The sequence below is a fragment of the Zingiber officinale genome, chromosome 5A (genome assembly GCF_018446385.1).
Source record: "Zingiber officinale cultivar Zhangliang chromosome 5A, Zo_v1.1, whole genome shotgun sequence".
In the NCBI taxonomy this organism is placed as follows: domain Eukaryota; kingdom Viridiplantae; phylum Streptophyta; class Magnoliopsida; order Zingiberales; family Zingiberaceae; genus Zingiber; species Zingiber officinale.
Window position 1 is genome coordinate 81,815,402 of NC_055994.1, and position 24,110 is coordinate 81,839,511.

At 35.8% G+C, this 24,110-nt stretch overlaps 1 non-coding gene across 1 annotated transcript; it reads right to left on the reverse strand.

The window, feature by feature from the left end:
- Positions 1–6,755: 6,755 nt before the first annotated feature.
- LOC121983454 lies at positions 6,756–6,861 on the reverse strand. Its single transcript, XR_006112506.1, has one exon. It is a non-coding gene; the product is annotated as a small nucleolar RNA R71 (small nucleolar RNA).
- Between the last annotated feature and the right edge of the window lie 17,249 nt (positions 6,862–24,110).

The window sequence follows — 24,110 nt, forward strand, 5'->3', positions numbered from 1 at the left end:
CGACTTCTTGTTTTCCTAAACTCCTACACACTTAGACACAAGGATCAAATACAATAGGATCTAACTGAACTTCGTTGACCGCATCAAAACTACCCGGGATACTTACACTTCCGACTTTGTACCAAAATCTAAAAGACTTTTTGTCTTCGAATTCAAGATCCTCCATATATCCCTATAATTCAATCATTCCAAACTTATCAAGATCAACTGAATCAAAATATTCAAATCTCCCCCAGATATATTCATTGTGTTTTCCACGATATTTGAATCTTCCATTGCAATACATTTTACTTGTAAAGAGATCTGATTCTCCATTTAATCCTAAATCAAAAATAAAAAAAAAGATATTAGATTATCGAGAAAATGAATCATAATTTTTTTTACATGAAAAAATAACGGATTATCATAATTTGGAGTCCCCTTTATTAAAAAATTACTTCAGCTAGCCATTAGATATCCACTCAAACACCTAGTGAGTAAAAGCTGCACGCATGGAAATAAATCACAATAATGATTTAAAAAATTAATATTTATGAATTTAACAATTAATAGATTACCATTTTAAAATCAAAAGATGATAAATATTTGGTGGATCAATTTACTTTATTATACAAAATCTTAGTGATCCTGTCCGAAACCAGCTAAGATGACAAGTTGGAGATGTGGTTGTGCGATTGACGTGGCGAAGACTCCACGTAGCTCTGCAAGACAAAAAAATGTCAATACCAGGCCAGGAAGGGGTTCCTGGCATTGGTCCTCCGATGCTCAAGTCAGTGTTCGGTGATATCAAGAAATGAGAACTATAGCAAGTAGATATAGAAGAAGAAGTTGCGCATACCTTTTCATGTAACTAAGAACCCCCTTTTTGTAACGCCCACCCTTCTTACCCAAGGGCGGCGTTACGATCTTATACTACTTACGTACATGCTTTAGTTATACTATAACAGCGGAAAATTTTAAATCATTCCTTTTATTTAAATAAGCATGATATCACATATTCTGATTAGTTCAAATGTGCATATATTGATCATATAACTAAAAATATTAATTTGTCCGAATCGTTCTTGCCGAGCCACCACCACACACATCACTATCTGCTCCTCCTGCTGCTCCATCGTTCCGAATATCCGTCCCCCATATCTGCGGTACAAGGAAAGTAAGCTATGAGCACTCATGGCTCAGTAAGTTCCTTTCCTACTCACTAAAACCGAATTCATATCATTGCATATCAATATCATGCGAGGTATCATAAGCATACGACATACAAGGGTATCATATTCATATTCATATAATATCACATGACATTATATCTAATCATCAGATAATTCAAGCACATATGTAGGCAATGCATCATGAATTTGAAAACTTATACTTATAAGTACTTGAAATTAATATCATCATTAGAGGGGATCCCGGTTTGTACCACATACATAATGCGCGCGCTTCATAGGTAGGTCCAAGGTAGCAAGTCTTGAACCCTACCATGCATACATACTAGGCCCGAGTCTTACTCCATCGACCTAGGGCATTCAGAGGCCCATTACTGACGAGGCCCGAGTCTTACTCCATCGACCCCGGGGCGTTTACGGAGCCCACCCTTGGTACAAACCATACAAAAAAAAATAACTTATCATGCATAACTATCATATCATGTCCCTAACAATCTTTCATGCATTTCCTTTTTCATTTCTTTTCATTATGTATAGCATTTCCTATGCTATAACATATCATTACGTAACATAATTTCATTTCTTCTCATTATGTATAGCATTTCCTATGCTATAACATATCATGGCATATTACGTAACATAATTTCATTTCTTTTCATTATGTATAGCATTTCCTATGCTATAACATATCATGGCATATTACGTAACATAATTTCATTTCTTCTCATTATGTATAGCATTTCCTATGCTATAACATATCATGGCATATTACATAAAATAATTTCATTTCTTCTCATTATGTATAGCATTTCCTATGCTATAACATATCATAGCATATTACATAACATAATTTCATTTCTTCTCATTATGTATAGCATTTCCTTATGCTATAACATATCATGGCATATTACATAACATAATTTCATTTCTTCTTATTATGTATAGCATTTCCTAGGTTTCTTTCCCTTTTTCTTTTATTTTCCTTCATGGCCGAAACCTACCAGTCCTTAAGCTAGGTTTCTTAAGTGGCCTAAAGCATGGAAAGCCTAAGTAAATATCATGGCAAAAGTTACTAAGAACATCATACACAAAATTGGATCATAAACAAGCTAGGACTCTTGTGATCTTACATGTCTTATATCATGTAACTAATTTTCTACATTCCAATTAAACATGAGAGCATTAATCAACTTTCATATCATAATATCACAGAGATCTTGAGCATATTAATATTTTTGTTTAGGCTAATCTAAGCTATCCCTTTTATCATGGCCGAAAAACCCTAAAAAGAGTTCATGAGTTTCTAGCAATGTGAACACCCTTTAAGAAACTTTATATCCTATCATAGGAGCATGTTTAGTCTTTCTAACCCTTAACCTTTCTGGTCCGAAGCATACAAGTGAGTTTTCTTTTGGTTCCAATTAATTTCCAAGCAAGAAAATCATAGAAAGGTCCTTAGCATTTCATAGAAGGAACCTTGCACTAGTTTGGTTAGACAATAATCTTCCTAGCCTCTTTAAAATATTTTTGGTTAAATCCTAGGTTTAGATACTCCTCTGATCATACATCATATCAGTATAAAATCATGGAGAAGAATCCTTCTACATAGCATAGAAAATCTTATCATGAAATGAGGTCTTGTTTAAATCATCTTAGATTTGAAAACCTTTTCTTTAGCTGAATTTTCTTAAATTCTTTCCTAGGTTTTCTAATCCTTATAAATCTAAAAATCACATAAAAGCCTTGTACCACAGGTGAGGGGAAGCTTACCTTCTTTGCTTAAGTTTCCTAGAGTTGAGAACTTGCTTGTGGACCTTTCTTCCTTGCTTGCTTTGCTCGGCACCAATGGAGGAAGAAGTGGCTAGGTCTTTTGGTGGAGAGGAGGCTTCTTCCTCTTGTGTTGCTCGGCAACAAAAAGAAAGAAAGAAAAGAGGGAGTGTCTCGGCACCTCTAGGAGAAGAGGAGGAGAGTGAGTTGAGGATGAAGCCACCCCTCCATGCCTATTTATACTAAAATGAGGGGAGGAAAACTTGACTTGATTCATCCTCCTTATTTATTTCTCCTCTTTAATGATAAGAATATTCTAGAGAAATGCTTCTTGAGTTCTCTCTTTTCTTTCCTTTAATTTCTCTCTTTTCTTTCCTTTAATTAAAATTCCTATCTCTCCTCTTACAATATCCTCTCCTATCACACTTGGTTAACATATGCATGCATCCACAAGAGAACCAAGGATCAAAACTTGGTTATGTATATTTTTACTTTTTTTTACTTCCTTTTCCTTTTAAGTAAAAGAATCCTTTCTTATTCTTAACTACTTAGTCCTTTCTCTCCTTATCAATAATTCTCCTATCCCCTTTGATATCCTATACATGTTCCTTACAAGAGGTCCAAGGTTCAATCCTATTTCTCTTCTAACATATTATTGATATTCTTTTGTACATAATAATTCATATATCACCATATTATGCATTATGCATAAATATTTCATACACATATATATTATCTCATATTCCTTCCTTTTGTTTACATTAATTCCATGTATTATAAATATAGATGATTTATATTCTCAACTTTATTTTCTTTCATAAAGTTTTAATCATCTAAATCCTTCCCATCTTAATATTCAACTTAGAATATTTACACATTCTTTTCACTACCTTCAAACTCTCATTATCCTTACTTTCTTATCTAGGCTTTCTAGGGGTGTTACACTTTTATAGTGTCAACCTGGTGCTCGTGAATGCGTCTCAAGGCATAGACACATCTTTCTAGGTGTCCTAGGAAGAGATAGGTCAAAAAATATCCCTGACATATACCTTCATCAGTCATGCAATCCTCTGATGTGACAACCTAGATGCTTCTAATGTACGAATGTCTACTGGACATGTCCTGCTGTCAGCGGCACAAACTCCCAAGAGGATATGACAAGATACTTGATGGGTTAATGCACAGCCAATTGGGATCCATTCGGCTGGGTTATGATGTGCGTAGATTGTATACACTTATTTAACATGTTTTGACGCACATTCACATATTTTGCGTATGCTTTATCTATGCATTTTCGTACTTCCATCTTTACTTTTAGCATATTTACTCTTTTTGTTCGGAGATCTTCTTTTGTGTATTTCTGTACGCAGAAGTTGTATTTGGAAAAGAATTTATGATCGAGGCCAAATCTACAAGCTAACAAAAGGAGGGAGACACCATCTTGGAGTGCCACACGGCCATGTCTGGGAGAGTGACCTGGGTCATGTGGTCATGCTCGCCCATGCAGCATTGGCAGAGTAGGGCAATGTCCAGGTCATGTGGTGATGCTCACCCGTGTAATTTCTGCAGAAAAGGAGAAGGTCACGACCGTGTATGCATCACACGGTCGTGCTAATTTTGAAGCAAAGAGAGCCATGGTTGTGTCCCAGACATGGTCGTGCATGAGTTCCATAACTGGAGGCAGCACAGGTCGTGTAGATCTACACGGTCGTGCAAGGATGACAGTGGTAGAACATGTCACGGCCGTGTGCATCACACGGTCGTGTGAGATGGGCAGTGAAGAAAATGACCTAGGTCGTGTCTCACACACGGCCAGGTCTCGGGGCCGTGTGGCGCCCAAAATCTCTGCTCTATATAAGGGTTTCTTTCATCATTTGAAGGGGGAGTTCTCCCTTTTGGGAGAAAACAAGATTTGGGCGATTCCTCACCTTCTTAGAGGGATTTTCCGGTGATCTAAGGGCATATCTTCAACGAATCGACTCCGAGATCGAGGATTGGATCCGAAGACCTTTCTTCATCATAGATAAGCTTTTCTTCCCTGTCTCTTCTTGGATTTTGGGATCAAGATGCTTATGATCTTCTTATCTTTGGATCTCTTTTCTTGTTCTATGGATTAGATCTCCTTGTTCCAAGATGGAGGGAGTATTTGTAATATGATTTGATGTAAACTCTTGTGGATTTGCCAATTTCCTACTTCTATGATTTTGTCTTGTTTGTATCTATTTGATCTTGTGTGGATTGTTGCGATTGGACTTAATTACCATACTTGATTGAATGTTTAAGTATCTTGTGGATCTTGTAGAGGTAATTCCTCATTCGATTATCTGAGGGGCGTACGTGACAGACAAGCCTGTGTAAGGACTATTGAGGGATAAACTTGAAGGTGAAATAAGGTCATTCAAGGGGGTAGGATAGATTGTATGCTTAAATCTTTTATATCTTGATATGGGTTGAGAAGTAATGAATTTTCTATGTTGATTATCCGAGGGACGCACGTGACAGGCAAGCCTGTGTAAGGACATCATAAGAATCATTCCTAATTGATCACATTTAGATATAGATTTTGGTCCTAAGCTGGTTGTCTATTGCAAGAGAGAATCGACAACCTTCTACAAATGATGGACAATTGAGGAATAAGATTTGGTAGATCATTTATATTGAGTAACATTACAAAGAAACCAAAACTCCTAGAACATCCTTTTATCATAACCCTTATTCCTGTTTCTATGCTTTTACTTCTATGCTTACTTTCCATAGTTGCACTTAGTTTTTATAAATCAATTGATTAGTTGTTTAGCTTATTTGTGTTGAGATATCTTTAGTGGTTATAACCAGTCCCTGTGGATATGATATCTTTCTTTATTACTGACAACGTATTTGTCCACTTGCGGAACGTTAATAAGTTTTTGGCGTCGTTGTCGAGGACTGTGTATATAACATTAGAGGTTATCGATTGAGTTAGACTAAACATAACTTTTTTTTTCATTAGCATAATTGTAACTAATCTTTAAAATTCTTTTTCTTGCATATCTTTTTACTTCTTGACAATCTATTTTGTCGCAATTCGAATTCTAATTGTAATTCTGCAATCTTGATTTCTAGTATTCTAGTCTAGCTTTTCTCTATTTTTCTTTTGATTTAAATTTTTTCTCTACTTTTCTTTTGTAAACATATCTTTCAATATTGTTCTTGTATATGAGAAGATCAAACTTCGTAAAGGCATCAAGAATAACAAGAACTTATAAACACATTAGTTGATTAGCATATGAATTATTCTAGACATTTTTCTTTTTCCTTTTGTCTTTTCTTTCTTGTTTTCATTATGTATTTTCTTTCTTGCAATTTAAATTCTGCATTTTCTTTCTTGCTTTTCATATTGCATTTTGTTTCTTGTCTTTGATTCTTCAAATCTAATAATTTTTTCTTGTATATTCATGAGCACTAACATGTCAAGCAGACCCATGAGAAATTTTTCTACACCCTTTTCTACAAGATTTTTATCTCCCATTGTGCAACCTCAAATTGAAGCAGAAAGTTTCCAACTAGACCCAGAGTTAATTTTCATGATACAAGGTCACAAATTTGGAGAAGAAGTATCAGAAAGTCCTTATCTGCATCTTGAAACATTCTTAGAGATTTGTGATATGGTGAAATGTGAAGGAGTGTCAGCATATGCAGTTCAATTGATGACATTTCCTTTCAGTATCAAGGATAAAGCAAGGACTTGGTTATATTCTCTCTATCCTTAAAGTATCACAAGTTGGGAGCAATTGGAGAAGCAATTTCTGAATCATTTTTTCCCTCCAAGAAGAACAGTGTAAATGAGGAATTACATAACAAATTTTGCTCAAACATATGGAGAATCATTATTTGAAGCATGAAATAGATTCAAGAGTCTTCAAAGACAGTGCCCTCATCATGGTTTTAAAAAATGGTTGATTCTGCATATATTCTATGGGAGAATTTCTTTCTCAGACAAGAGTTTATTGGATTCATCAGCTAGAGGATCTTTTATGGACAAAAGTGTAGATGAAGCATATATGTTAATTGATCAAGTGACATTGAACCTCCATGAATGGTCGAACATAAGTTGGATGAAATTTCCCTTAAACATTCATGAAGTGCAAGCCATAAATGCTATAGAGCATGTCAAACAAATTGTAACTCAACCATCTATGAGTCTTGAGAATCACAAGTCACACAATGAGGAGTTCAAACATTTGGGGGTAAAGATTGAAAGTATTATTTCAAAATGGTTTAAAGGAGATCTCCCTCTTTCGTAGACAAGATCTAGTGAAAAGTGTGACGATGTTGGGTTATTGATCACACCAACACTAGATAAGCAAGTTGGACCTCCTCCAAAAGCTCAAAGGGAATTTTGGAAAAAGGAAGTTCAATATTTCCCAGGACCTTCACTAAGGGTTCCTTTTCCATAAAGGTTAGTGGGGGTCAATGAAAATAAAGATTTCGGCAAATCCTGTGACACTAATATGGTTGAGTGCAGATTTTTGAATGTATATGAAGATGAGGACTCTTCAGATGAGGATTTTATTGATAATGCAGTGGTGAATAAGTTTTCAGATCTGCCTTCAAATTTTATAGGGTGTTATAGTGACATTAGATTTTCAGATGATGAATGTGATGTGGTAGATCAATTTAAAATTGCAAGTTATTGATCCTCTTGTTATTGATTCTCCTATTGAGGATATAGATGTTGGTTTATTTTTTGATGTATGTGTTGATGATGATGATATGGAAGAATATGTAGGGAGCTGTGTTGTAGAAGCAGCATCTCAAGGATCACCACCTTTGTCCACAAAACCCTTAGAGGTTGTAAGAATTGATCATGTTGTGGAACAATATGTAGGGACTTTTGTAGAGCTAGCAGAGTCTCAAGAATCATCATCATTGATATCATCAACACCTGAGCCAGATTTAGAACCATCATTTGATTCATAGGAAGTCACATCTATATGTTTAGAAATTTCAGGTATCTCTCAGCAAAGTAAGGTTAGTATTTCTTGTGATCATTTGGAAAATTTTATAGATGTACCTATCATTGACTTTGTTGGATGTGATTCAGTTTTTATTTCTTATTCTGCTTATCTTAATATGATTATGACTCTATCTTATCTAATATGTTTGTGGGAGATTTGTATTTTCTTTGCATTTGCAGATTTCACTTGGGCTAATAATTGGAAGCTCACACTGAACCGTCTTCGACCACCTGAGAGAACTTTAAAGAAGACGAAGATGGAGAGAGCAATACTTCATTTTGTAATTCCTATATTGGAAGCTCTCTCCATAATAAGAGCCTTCGGTAGGAGGGTGTTGAAATATCTTACCCCTCCAAGACCGAGATTTGGATGAATCTTATGAGGTGGTCGAGCTAATGACCTTAAACAAGCGCTTCTTGGGAGGCAACCCAAGTTTATTTTCTTTGTTTTCATTCATGTTTTTAATTCTTTCTAGTTTTATTTCTTTCGTTATAATAAACTTGTATCCTCTACTGAATTTTTGTTGTCTATCTTCTTTTATAGGATTCTAAGGTAAGGAGGAGTGCAACTACATGATGGAGAAGTTATTAACATGGGCATTTGACATGCGTCATTTGGTAACTACTCTTACTTTTAATCTCCTCTGCATTATTTTTAGTTTTCATTTGGGCAATGAAAAGTTTAAGTCTGGGAGGGGATGCGTTAGATGCATTTGATTTGCTTTGTTTGTTTTTGTTTTTGCTTATGTCTTGCATTTTGTTTTGATTTTTTATGGCATACATCTTAAAATGAAACATCAAGTTTCACTTATATGCTTTCTTGTCTTTTAGTAAAAATATTAGCACGTTTATTATCTTGATTCATGATGTTTTAAATGATGCTAATAGTATGCTTAGTGTATTTTTTTTCTCTATCTTGAGTTGCATGAAATAAGATAAATATCATATGGAGATAAGTTTGAAATTTGGCTTGACCTTAAGGATCTTACCTTCAATATACTTGAGCTTGGATAGTTGATATCATTGAAATAGTCATGATTCATCTTGTTTGTTTAGTACTGGGTTTCCATGATGATTTCACAAACTTCATTTTGGTTACTGGATGATGCTCAAATCATGTAAGCTCATTTGGAAAAATTAAAATATCCCAACATTTGTGCTAAAAGTACATTTGTAAATAAGTTTTTCATAATGAAAATTCTTATATAAAAAAAAGTGAATAAGGGATATAAAAAATAGTTGTCGTGAGTGGAATTTGGCAAGTCACCCCTTTGAGGCCGAGTTAGGTTATTGGGGAAATGACTGCTTAGCTTCTCTTGAGATTGAGCACGCCTTTGAGACCCTGGGTTAATTGAGAAATATGAACCAAGTGTGTGGCAGATATGTGCCTATCACCGGAAATATTAGGAACTCATCTGGATGACGACTTGACTAGGACATAGATTGAAACTTGAAAAGTTTGGGTCACTTTTTGCATTGTGCACAAGAGACTTATGCTTGAGCCATACTTGACTTGTTTCCATGATCATGCTTGTTAATGAAACTTTTTGATAGAGTTAGGAAAGTACATTAAGGATTATGAATGCATTGTAGAGCATATGAATTAAGATTGCAGCATTTTTGCTTGAGGACAAGCAAAAGTTTAAGTCTGGGGGTGTGATGTGCTTAGATTGTATACACTTGTTTAGCATGTTTTGGCACACATTCACATATTTTGCGTATGCTTTATCTATGCATTTTTGTACTTCCAGCTTTGCTTTTAGCATATTTACTCTTTTTGTTTGGAGATATGCTTTTGTGCATTTTCTGTACGGAGGACTCATATTTGGAGAAGAATTTATGATCAAGGCCAAATCTACAAGCTAACGAAAGGGAGGAGACACCATCTTTGGAGTGTCACACGACCATGTCTGGGAGAGTGACTTGGGTCGTGTGGTGATGCTCACCCATGCAGCATTGGCAGAGCAAGTCAATGTCTAGACCGTGTGGTGATGTTCACCCATGTAGTTTTTGCAGAAAAGGAGAAGGTCATGGTCGTGTGTGCATCACACGGCCGTGCTAATTTTGAAGCAAAGAGAGCCATGGTCATGTCCCAGACACGGCTGTGCATGAGTTCCATAACTGGAGGTAGCACAGGTCGTGTAGATCTACACGACCATATAAGAATGGCAGTGGCAGAACATGTCACGGTCGTGTACATCACACGATCGTGTGAGATGGGCAGTGAAGAGAATGACCTAGGCCTTGTCTCACACACGGCCGGGTCTCGGGACCATGTGGTGCCCAAAATCTCTGCTCTATATAAGGGTTTCTTTCATCATTTGAAGGGGAGTTCTCCCTTTTGGGAGAAAACAAGATTTGGACGATTCCTCATCTTCTTGGAGGGATTTTTCGACGATCTAAGGGCATATCTTCAACGAATCGACTCCGAGATCGAGGATTGGATCCGAAGACCTTTCTTCATTATAGATAAGCTTTTCTTCCCTGTCTCTTCTTGGATTTTGGGATCAAGATGTTTATGATCTTCTTGTCTTTGGATCTCTTTTCTTGTTCTATAGATTAAATCTCCTTGTTCTAGGATGGAGGGAGTATTTGTAATATAATTTGATGTAAACTCTTGTAAATTTGTCAATTTCCTACTTCTATGATTTTATCTTGTTTGTATCTATTTGATCTTGTGTGGATTGTTGCGATTGGACTTAATTACCATACTTGATTGAATGTTTGAGTATCTTGTGGATCTTATAGAGGTAATTCCTCATTCGATTATCTGAGGGGCGTACGTGACAGACAAACCCGTGTAAGGACGATTGAGGGATAAACTTGAAGGTGAAATAAGGTCATTCAAGGGGATAGAATAGATTGTATGCTTAAATCTTTTATATCTTGATATAGGTTGAGAAGTAATGAATTTTCTATGTTGATTATCCGAGGGGCGCACGTGACAGGCAAGCCCGTGTAAGGACATCATAGGAATCATTCCTAATTGATCACATTTAGATATAGATTTTGGTCCTAAGCTGGTTGTCTATTGCAAGAGAGAATCGACAACCTTCAACAAATGATGGACAATTGAGAAATAAGATTTGGTAGATTATTTATATTGAGTAACATTACAAAGAAACCAAAACTCCTAGAACATCCTTTTATCATAACCCTTATTCCTGTTTCTATGCTTTTACTTTACTTTCCATAGTTGCACTTAGTTTTTATAAATCAATTGATTAGTTGTTTAGCTAATTCGTGTTGAGATATCTTTTGTGGTTATAACCAGTCCCTGTGGATACGATATCTTTCTTTATTACTGACGACATATCCATACACTTACGAAACGTTAACAAGTTGCCTCCTCTCAGCTATGCCCTCAGGACCTGTCGACTTGTCATTCTCCTTGCTTCCTGACTGTCTGCGGTTATCTTGCTCAGACCATACGCAAAGCCCGATCAACGAGACTAGCTACTGCTTATTTCTCTTTATTATCGGAGGGTCATTTTACTCAGCCAGGGCAGAGCTCGGTTTACTTGTCCACGTAGCTATCACTGTCTGCTCAGTCATAACCGGCCCATTCAGCCATAACTGGTCTGCTCAGCACTACATGGACTGCTCAGTGGACTAGGATATCCTGCTTTCCTTTATCTTCCATGTCAGCCAGTCTTCCCTACTTTGACCACCATTAGTGGGACCCCATATCATTACCAGATCACAAGCCTCCCCTTCAAATTTAGTCGAAAGATACTGCAAGTCCAACTGACTGGACCATTAGAATGCCCGTGAGCCTCTCTACCCAATCAAGCATCCTGAAACTCGGGGCCGCCCATAGACTTTGCGAATGTCTTCCTAGGGTTTTTTAGTCGTTGTTTGGTTGCTAATGGCAAACACATTCAGTATTAAGCCACCATCCGACTATTGATGGCTAAGACCTTCGGTTTTATAGTTGTTGTTCGACTATTGATAGCAAAGACTTTCAGTTTTAAAGCCGTCGTTCGACTACTGAAGTGAAGACATTCGGTATTAAGCCCTCATCAGACTGTTGATGGCAAAGTCCTTTGGTTTTATAGTCATTGTTCGACTGCTGAAGCAAAGACATTCAGTATTAAGCCACTATCGAGTTGTTGATGGCGAAGTCCTTTGGTTTTATAGCCGTTGTTCGGCTGCTGATAGTGAAGACATTCAGTTTTAAAGTCGTCGTTCAACTGCTGAATCGAAGACATTCGGTATTAAGCCATCGTTCAGTTGTTGGTGACGAAGACCTTCGGTTTTATAGCCGACGTTCGGCTGCTAATATCAAAGACATTCAATTTTATATCCACCATTTGGTTGATGAAGCGAAGACACTTAGGTGGTGTTTGGATCTTTCCTAGGAATCGAAATGGGAATGAGAATCTTAGTATTGTGGAATCGGAATGGATATGAGCATGGATATCATTCTTAAAAATAATTTTTAGTTAGTTGAATATTTTCTATCTGAATAAATCAAAATTTTCTTTTTTACTCTTAGAGGAAAATAAGAGAAAAAAATAGATGTGAGAGAAAATTGAATGTGAGAAAAATATGGTGAGAGTGACTAATGAGAGAGAAAATGTGATGAAAGAGAAAGTATGATAGAAAAGAATGAAAAGAGAGAAAGTGTGATAAGAGAAAATGAGGAAAGAGTGTGTGATGAGAGAGAGCATTGAGGCAAAAGGCGACTACGCTCGCCCCCAGCACCCCCGTTAACCCGTCCCATGAATGATGGGAGAGAGCATGATGAGAGAGGATGAGGAGAGAGAAAATATGATGAAAGAACAAGTTTGATGGGAGAAAATGAAAAGAGAGAAAAAGTATGATGCAAGAAAATGAGGAAAGAGTGTGTGTGATGGGAGATTGAGAAGAGAGAAAGTATGATAAGAGATAAAGTGTAATGAGAAAAAATGATAAAAGAGAGTGTGATGGGAGAGAAAGCATGGTGAGAGAGGATGAGAGAGAAAGTATTATGGGAGAGAATAAAGAGAGAGAAAGTGTGATGAGAGAAAATGATAAGAGAATGTGTGATGGGAGAGATTAAGGAAAGAGAAAATATAATGAGAGAGAAAGCATGATGATAAAAAATGAGGAAAGAGAGTGATAGGTGTTGGTTGCTACTCGGAAAACCTAATGATTCCACTGTACAAATATTTTGTACAAAGGTCTGAACCTTTTCCTAGCTACCATGTGTTCTTTTAAATTAAACTCGGATCGCCTGCGGAACTTAACACGTTTGATCCTAAGTTTAATTTATTTGTTCTTTTAGGTTTAGACTCGGATTTCCTGTGGAACTTAACACGTTCGATCCAAATCACCTAGGTTATTAATTTCATTAAATATTAGTTTCCAAAATTGGCTCCTAGTACTGACGTGGCGAGGCACATGACCTTCTTGGATATGGGAACAACCACCACTGACTAGACAAAGCCTTTTAAGGAAAGTTAATATTTAATTTTCTTAAATAACTTTAGGTCAACCGAAAAGAACAATCAAATCACAAGGAAAAGAAAAAATAAAAGAACACAACATCGAAAACAAATTTGAAATACTAGAATCGTATGCCTCTTGTATTAGGTATTATTTCTAAAAATAACTAGTATGATGCGGAAAGGAAAAATACTAGTTATACCTTTTAGAAAGACCTCTTGATCTTCTACCGTATTCCTCTTCTAACCTTGGACGTTGTATGGGCAACGATCTTCCAAGATGAGGACCACCTAGCACCTTCTTCTTCTTCCTTCAAGTTTCAGCCAAGCACCAAAATCCAAGGATGAAGAACTTTTTCCACCAACTAAGCTCCAAGGGATGCAAGCTTTCTCTCCTTCTTCTTCTTCTTCTCCAAGTAGTATTCGGCCACCACAAAAGCTCCAAGCAAGGTAGAGTTTCGGCCACCACAAAGAGGAAGAGAGGGAGAGAGGATGGCCGACCACAACACCAAGGAAAAGAGGGAGAGAATAATAGAGGTTGTTCACCCATGAAGGCTCCTCCACCTCCTCTTTTATAATCCTTGGTCTTGGCAAATAAGGAAATTTAATAAAAACTTCCTTAATTCTTTTACCATGAAAAGGAAAATTTTATTTAATTAAAAATAATTTTTCTTCTCATTATTATAATGGTCGGCCAAACCAAATCTCCAAGCAAATAAAAATTTTAAACACAAATTAAAGCTTCCTTATTTGCTTCCGGAAATTTTATAAAAAATTTCTCCAATAATTTTTATCCCTTCATGATTGGTTAAAAGGAAATTTTATAAATTAAATCTTTCTTTAAACATGTGAATAATTTCCGGAAAGTTATCTCTAAAAATTAAAATCTCCTTTCAATCTATAAATAAGGAAAGATATCAAATCTTTTCTTAATCTTTTGTAGAAACTAATAAAAGAGAATTATTAATTTTTTTAAACTTTTAAATCATGAACATGGTTAAAAGGAAAGTTTTTACCAAAATTAAAATCAACCTTTTTAATCTACAAATAAGGAAAGAGATTTAGCTATTATCTTAATTTTTTGTAGAATCTTATAAAAGGAAAGATTTAAATTTTTAAACTCTCTTTTAAATCATGTTATCCACATAAGAAAAATTATAAAAATAAAAATCCTTTTATTTTAATTTGGGTCGGCCACACCAAGCTTGAACCCAAGCTAGGGCCGGCCACCTTGAAGCACCCATGAACCAAACTTTGGCCAGCCCTAGCTTAGTCTCCAAGCTAGCTTGGCCGGCCCCTATGGGATGGGTAAGAAGGTGGGTATAGGTGGGTATAGTACTCTATAATTAAGAGGCTATGATAGGGACCGAGAGGAGGAATTGGTTTTGGTCTCCCGATAAAATTAAGCATCCCGTGTTCGCCCCGAACACACAACTTAATTTTATCAATAATAATTCATTCCACTAGAGAACTATTATTGAACTACTGCACCAATCCCAAATTATATTTTGGGCTCCTTCTTATTATGAGTGTGTTAGTCTCCCTGTGTTTAAGATGTCGAATGTCCACTAATTAAGTGAGTTACTAACAACTCATTTAATTAATATCTTAGTCCAAGAGTAGTACCACTCAACCTTATCGTCATGTCGGATTAAGTCCACTTGCAAGGTTTAACATGACAATCCTTATGAGCTCCTCTTGGGGACATTCTCAACCTAGATTACTAGGACACAGTTTCCTTCTATAATCAACAACACACATTATAAGTGATATCATTTCCTAACTTATCGGGCTTATTGATTTATCGAACTAAATCTCACCCATTGATAAATTAAAGAAATAAATATCAAATATATGTGCTTGTTATTATATTAGGATTAAGAGCACACACTTCCATAATAACTGAGGTCTTTATTCCTTTATAAAGTCAGTATAAAAGAAACGACTTCTAATAGTCCTACTCAATACACTCTAAGTGTACTAGTGTAATTATATAGTTAAGATAAACTAATACCTAATTACACTACAACCTTCCAATGGTTTGCTCCTTTCTATTTTGGTCGTGAGCTACTATTTATAATTTATAAGGTACTGATAACATGATCCTCTGTGTGTGACACCACACACCATGTTATCTACAATATAAATTAATTGAACAACTACATTTATCATAAATGTAGATATTTGACCAATGTGATTCTTATTTCTAGATAAATGTTTATACCAAAAGCTAGACTTTTAGTATACATCCTAACAATCTCCCACTTATACTAAAAGACTAAGCTGCTATATCTGCTGCCATACATCTGATTCCCAACCCTTCAACATGTCCATCAAAAGCTCTTGCCTTAAGGGCCTTAGTGAAAAGATATATAGGTCATCATCTGATGCAATCTAGGCAGCAACAACTTTTCCTCGTTTATACGATTTCTCGTAATGGGTGGTACTTGCGCTCTATTGTGTTTACTTGCCTTATAGACTCATGGTTTCTTCGAGTTTGCTACTACACCACTATTATTACAATAAATTGTAATAATCTTTGGACAAACCAGAAAATCATATCTAAGTCTATCTTGAGGTTATTGAGTCATTCAGCTTTTATGACTACCTCAGAGGTTTGTCATATACTCAGCTTCTATGGTGGAGTCCAGAAAAACACCTATGCTTATCACTCTTCCATAGTTATGACTTTACCTCTTAAAGTAAACACAAAACCCCGAGGTTGACTTACTATTGTCCCTATCCGACTGGAAGTCAAAATCCGTGCAACCCACAAGAACCAAAATAACTGCCTTGTAAGCTAGCATATAATCTCTAGTGCCTCTAAAGTACTTCAATATATGCTTTACTGCAGTCCAATGTCCTTTTCCAAGATTACTTTGATATCTGCTAACTATGCCCTTGGCAAAACAGATTTCTGATCTCGTGCATAGCATACATTAGGCTTCTGACAGCCGAAGCATAAAGAACTGCCTTCATTTCCTCTATCTCCTTTGATGTCTACGGAGACATTTCTTTAGATAAAGTTACTCCATGCTAAAAATGTAAGAAACCTTTCTTGGAGTTTTGCATGCTTAAAACGAGCAAGGATTTTTTTTCGATATATGAAGCTTGGGATAAGTAAAATATTCTTTTCTTGCGATCCCTTATTACTTTGATCCCAAGAATATATACATTCTCCCAAGTCCTTCATATCGAATTGTTTGGACATCCATACCCTTACTTCTGACAACATTTTGATATTGTTTCTAACTACCAAAAATGTTATCTACGTATAGTACAAGAAATACCACCACGTTTCCATCACACTTTTTGTATACACAAGACTTATCCGGTTACTAAATAAATCCATAGGTCTGGATTACTTTGATAAACCGGATGTTCCAAGACCTTGAAGCTTTGCCTCAGTCCATAGACTGATTGAGCTTGCACACAAGATGCTCTTAGCCCTTTGCAATGAACCCTTCTGGTTGCTTTATATAGATGCTTTCTTCAAGACATCCATTAAGGAATGCTGTCTTGACATCCACTTGCCAAATAGATAAAAGAATCCGGATAGACTTAAGCATGGCTACCAGTGAAAAAGTTTCCTTTTTCATCAAGCCTTGCTTTGAAAGTTTCTACCTTCCTGTCTATCCCTCTTTTCCTATTATAGACCTTTTTACACCCAAAGGCCTTTACACCATTTGGTAGTTCTACAAGCTTCCAGATTTTATTAGAATACATATATTCTAATTCTGTTATTCATTACTCTTTGTCAAGATGCTGCATCTTTATCTTGGAGTGCTTCGTCATATGTCCGGAGATCAGGTTTATGCCCTCCAGTGATCGAGTCCAAAAACTCTCCCAAAACATGAATCTTTTTAGGTTTCCTAACAACCCTCCCACTACGACGAGGCACTTTCTGCAATTGTGTATCATTTGTGATACGTGTTGCAGTTTCCTTGTGGTATCTCATCTTGTACAGTTGGTACTAGATTAGACATGTCTTTTATTATTTCCGTAAGAACAAATTTACTTATGGGCACGTGGTTTATTACATAGTCCTTTTCTAAAAATCGATCATTGATGCTAACAATGACCTTCTGATTTTTAAGACTATAAACCTACTTTCGTTTCTTTAGGATTACTCACAAACAAGTGAACTCCTGCCCAACTTATCAGTGTCTCTCATGTGCTAGACCACCCAAATCCGAATATGCTTCAGACTAGGCTTACGCCTATTCTGCAATTCTATGGGAGTAGAGAGTTCTGACTTTAGAAGGTATTATGTTCATTTCTGTTTCTAGTGTATATCCTTAAAACGAATTTGGTAATTAATTTATCATCAATCTACTTATTTCCATAAGAGTCCTATACCTTCTTTCTATTACACCATTCTATTGGGGTGTACTAGGTGCAGCTAGTTGGGATTGAGTCCCGACTTCTGATAAGTGACTCCTAAATTATCCCAAGAGGTACTTGTCACTACGATCTTACCATAGTGACTTAATACTTTTACTTTAACATTTCTCCGCATCAGCCTTGTACTCTTTGAACTAATCAAAGTACTTAGTCTTGCGGCACATCAAGTAAATGTATTTGTATCTTGAATAGTTGTCTATAAAATAGATGAAATATTCGATACTAACTCTTGTCATAGGATCACACAAATCAGAATGAACCTATTCCAATGTATCTTTGGCTCCATACCCCTTGTACTTAAAAGCTTCTCGGTTATTTTTCCTTCCAAGTCAGACTCGCAGGTTGGAAAGATTTCCACTACAAATGAACCCAAAAGTTTATCAGCTACCAATGAATCCTACTCAAGTTAATATAACCTAGCCTTAGATGTCAAAGATATAATTGGTTCATTTCTGAAGGTTGCTTTCTCTTAAAGTTAGAAGATGTGTTACTAATTTCCATTTGTTGCATCGTGGGAGTTATTGGATTTATAAATTGCCAACCAACGTACCAGAATAGATAACTTCCCTCTTTTTCTTAATAACAACTTTGTTATTAAAAGAGGTAGAATATTAAGTTCTTTGAATAGTTTAGAAACTGAAAACTAGTTCTTTCTAAACTTGGTATGTAAAGACAATTACTTAAAATCTATATTTTATTCTTATCAAAAGATAAACATCTCCCACTGCAACAGCTGCCATTTTTATAGCAGTGCCAATGTGGATGCTGTTTTTGTTTTCATTTAGTTGTCGGGTTTCCTGGATCCCTGCAATCAATTACGGACATGATTAATGGCATCTGTATCTACACTCCAGGTTCTGGTAGATAACACCACTAAACATGTTTCAACTAATGAATTAAATACACCTATATTGTTCTTAGTTCTAAGAAGACAGACTACCTTAATGTCCAAGTCCTATTTCCATTTATTACAATTGGGACTACTAAGTCTTTTCTATAGTATAACATCTAGGGAATTGACAAACATTTTAAATCCTAAGAATCACAAAAATATTTGATCAAGATCAATTCCTTAAAATCCCCATGAATTTTGTATGCCACGATAGTGTGGACGTATACAAAATCAAAGAAGAGATTTTATCCATTAATTTTATTATCTGGTCAACTTTACTTTATGATGAATAAAATTAATAGTTGATCTGTCATTGATCAAATATTTGGTCAAACTTATGAATTTAAAATAACATTGATTCCTCAAACAATATTATTTAAATTCACCAATACCTCAAACACCGTGAATTTTGCATGCCACGATAGTGTGGACGTATACAAAATTAAACATTTGTAAGAGGAGGGGTTTACCCATTAATTATCTTGTCAATAAATCTTTATGACAAATAAAATTACTTCAAACACCGTGAATTTTGTATGCCACGATAGTGTGGACGTATACAAAATCAAACATTTGTAAGAGGGGTTTTTAATTGTATTATCTTGTCAACCTATTTATTTGACAAATTAATAGTTGATTTTCTTCAGTCGCACAAATAATAGCAGTGACTCTGATGGGGAGGATACTATTAGACGTGCCTAAGTGTATATCATTACTTGACACTAATTCCATTAATAAGATTGTGCTCCTTCCGATGGGGAAGATCACACACTCTTAATTAGCTTCCTATAGTCATCCAAAATGGAAGTTTAATCTAGTGATCCGCAAATAAGCTCATCCGATATGGAGGAAGGCACTCAGAGCCAACGCGCAAGCTTGTTGCATCACTTATAAACCAGTAATGGAGACCGTGGAATTTATTTAAAAATAAATCCCTCTCCTACTCAGTTATTTAAAGTGAGGAATTTTGACTATGCTAGTCTACTTAACATGCATACTAACAAGCACACACAGTCACAGCATAAAAAGCAATAAACAGAAAAACTAATTTTCAACTATTATGGCTTTTATCTATTGCTGTCCTCCGTGTGTCGCCAACCCTAGCTGCTGCCATCTTTGGCCACCGCCACCGGGTCTAGTTGTCGCATCCATCTTGCTCCTTGTTTCACTGCGCCTCTGGTCCTCAAAAGGTTCCACGCCTTGCAAGATTCGATCCGCGACATAAATAGAATTTTACATTTTCGATCCTATATTCCTTGAAGGAATGTACATGTAAACTAGATCGAACATAAAATAAAATTTACATCCATCGATCCTATATTCCATAAAAGGAATGTACATGTAACTAGATCAAAAATAAAATCCTAATAAAACTAAATACAGCTCCTGCTGTATTTTATAATACAATCATGCACACACAATAAATGTCCTTGACATGTCCAAGGGTCCAATCACACACATAATAACTATAAGCCATAATAGTTGGATCCTACATCCACAAAGTTAGCACATCCTACTATTAACCTGCCTAAATTATGTATGACATGTGCATAATTAAACTAATACCAAATACACAGAGGCAAAACCCTAGCTCTGATACCAATTGTTGGTTGCTACTCGAAAAACCTAATAGTTCCACTGTACAAAAATTTTGTACAAAGGTCTGAACCTTTTCCTAGCTACCATGTGTTCTTTTAAATTAAACTCGGATCGCCTACGGAACTTAACACGTTTGATCCTAAGTTTAATTTATTTGTTCTTTTAGGTTTAGACTCGGATCTCCTGCGGAACTTAACACGTTCGATCCAAATCACCTAGGTTATTAATTTCATTAAATATTAGTTTCCAAAATTGGCTCCCAGTACTAACGTAGCGAGGCACATGACCTTCTTGGATATGGGAACAACCACCACCGACTAGACAAAGCCTTTTAAGGAAAGTTAATATTTAATTTTCTTAAATAACTATAGGTCAACCGAAAAGAACAATCAAATGACAAGGAAAAGAAAAAATAAAAGAACACAACATCGAAAACAAATTCGAAATACTAGAATCGTATGCCTCTTGTATTAGGTATTATTTCCAAAAATAACTAGTATGATGCGGAAAGGAAAAATACTAGTTATACCTTTTAGAAAGACCTCTTGATCTTCTACCATATTCCTCTTCTAACCTCGGACGTTGTGTGGGCAATGATCTTCCAAGATGAGGACCACCTAGCACCTGCTTCTTCTTCCTTCAAGTTTCGGCCAAGCACCAAAATCCAAGGATGAAGAACTTTTTCCACCAACTTAGCTCCAAGGGATGCAAGCTTTCTCTCCTTCTTCTTCTTCTTCTCCAAGTAGTATCTGGCCACCACAAAAGCTCCAAGCAAGGTAGAGTTTCGGCCACCACAAAGAGGAAGAGAGGGAGAGAGGATGCCAGCCACAACACCAAGGAAAAGAGGGAGAGAATAATAGAGGTTGTTCACCCATGAAGGCTCCTCCACCTCCTCTTTTATAATCCTTGGTCTTGGCAAATAAGGAAATTTTAATAAAAACTTCCTTAATTCTTTTGCCATGAAAAGGAAAAATTTATTTAATTAAAAATAAATTTTCTTCTCATTATTATAATGGCCGGCCAAACCAAATCTCCAAGCAAATAAAAATTTTAAACACAAATTAAAACTTCCTTATTTGCTTCCGGAAATTTTATAAAAAATTTCTCCAATAATTTTTATCCCTTCATGATTGGTTAAAAGGAAATTTTATAAATTAAATCTTTCTTTAAACATGTGGATAATTTCCGGAAAGTTATCTCTAAAAATTAAAATCTCCTTTCAATCTACAAATAAGGAAAGATATCAAATCTTTTCTTAATCTTTTGTAGAAACTAATAAAAGAGAATTATTAATTTTTTTAAACTTTTAAATCATGAACATGGTTAAAAGGAAAGTTTTTACCAAAATTAAAATCAACCTTTTTAATCTACAAATAAGGAAAGAGATTTAGCTCTTCTCTTAATTTTTTGTAGAATCTTATAAAAGGAAAGATTTAAATTTTTAAACTCTCTTTTAAATCATGTTATCCACATAAAAAAATTTTAAAAATAAAAATCCTTTTATTTTAATTTGGGTCGGCCACACCAAGCTTGAACCCAAGCTAGGGCCGGCCACCTTGAAGCACCCATGAACCAAACTTTGGCCTGCCTTAGCTTAGTCTCCAAGCTAGCTTGGCCGGCCCCTATGGGATGGATAAGAAGGTGGATATAGGTGGGTATAGTACTCTATAATTAAGAGGCTACGATAGGGACCGAGAGGAGGAATTGGTTTTGGTCTCCCGATAAAATTAAGCATCCCGTGTTCACCCCGAACACACAACTTAATTTTATCAATAATAATTCATTCCACTAGAGAACTATTATTGAACTACTACACCAATCCCAAATTACATTTTGGGCTCCTTCTTATTATGAGTGTGTTAGTCTCCCTGTGTTTAAGATGTCGAATGTCCACTAATTAAGTGAGTTACTAACAACTCATTTAATTAATATCTTAGTCCAAGAGTAGTACCACTCAACCTTATCGTCATGTCGGACTAAGTCCACCTGCAAGGTTTAACATGACAATCCTTATGAGCTCCTCTTAGGGACATTCTCAACCTAGATGACTAGGGCACAGTTTCCTTCTATAATCGACAACACACACTATAAGTGATATCATTTCCTAACTTATCGGGCTTATTGATTTATCGAACTAAATCTCACCCATTGATAAATTAAAGAAATAAATATCAAATATATGTGCTTGTTATTATATTAGGATTAAGAGCACGCACTTCCATAATAACTGAGGTTTTTATTCCTTTATAAAGTTAGTATAAAAGAAACGACCTCTAATGGTCCTACTCAATACACTCTAAGTGTACTAGTGTAATTATATAGTTAAGATAAACTAATTTCTAATTACACTACGACCTTCCAATGGTTTGTTCATTTCCATTTTGGTTGTGAGCTACTGTTTATAATTTATAAGGTATTGATAACATGATCCTCTGTGTGTGACACTACACACCATGTTATCTACAATATAAATTAATTGAACAACTACATTTATCATAAATGTTGACATTTGACCAATGTGATTCTTATTTCTAGATAAATGTTTATACCAAAAGCTAGACTTTTAGTATACATCCTAACAATAGGAGAGAAAGTGTAATGAGAGAGAAAATATGATGGGAGAGAATGAAGAGAGAGAAAATATGAGAAGAGAAAGTGTATGATGGGAAAAAGTGAGGAGAGAGAAAGTATAATAATAGAATAAGGAGAGTGAAAGTATGATGAGAGAGAAAGTGATATAAAAAAAATTAAACAAATATATTAAGGGTATTTTGTCCCAAACTTAATCTTCATTCTCATTCCCATCAAAACCCAAGGGGAAGGTGAATTTCATTAATACCCAAGTTTTTTAGTTTCATTCTAAAATTCTAATTTCATTTCCATCAACCAAACATAAAGTTTGGGAATAAATTCATTCCTTCATTCCTAAACCCTTAAACCAAATGCCACCTTAGCTAATTTTCTGATTCCTTGCTGAACTCCACTCCCAATAGTAGTGGTTTTTAATTGTCGTTGATGTCATCTTAACTTCTCAAAAACTGCTCAAATATTCTTTTATTAATGCTAAGCATGCTCAGCCATGCCCCACAATCATGCTCCCAGCTTTATCATTAATGCTTCTTATAGAAGAATGTCATGTGGCGTGTCCGCATACCGCCACAGACGTGATGTGATTGACGACGGTTTGGAAATGATGTGACTGCTACATTTTTGAAATCAACAGTCGTGATAAACTCCTCTTTTCCAAAGCCTTTGATCAAACGGTTAAGAATGACCGCTCTCCATGTTCTTAAGCCCCTAATTTTTTCTATTCCCTTCATTGTCTTCCTCACGCTCACCGTCATCTCCTCCTTCTCCACCGGCGATTTCTTTTCCAATAAGCTTCTCTCCCTTTCTTTCTTCAAATCTTTTGATCTTCTTCCCCCTCTGTTCTTCATAGCTGAGTCTCCTCGTCCTCCCCTATCCGTCCCCGGGCTCTGGTATACCTCCATGGCCTCCAAATTCAACGACGATGAAATCGACTAAATGAAGCTTACCTATCATTTCCCCACTGATTACCAACTTGCCATCTCTTCTACTTACGACTGTCCCCATCTACCACATTATGATTTTCTCACCTTCTTTAAGGACCAGTTTTACGTTGGCCTTCGATTTTTCGTTCATCCCTTCTTCTGTAGATATTTTCACATCTCTCTAAACCAACTAGTGCTCAACTCCTTTAGGTCACTGTGTGAGGTGGTCGTGCTATTCTTTTTGTATGAAATTCTCTTAGTACCTCGTGTGTTCCACTATTTTTATTACCCCAAGTTATCCGAGTCGGGTACCTTTTTGTTTCAAACTCGAGTGGTCGTTGT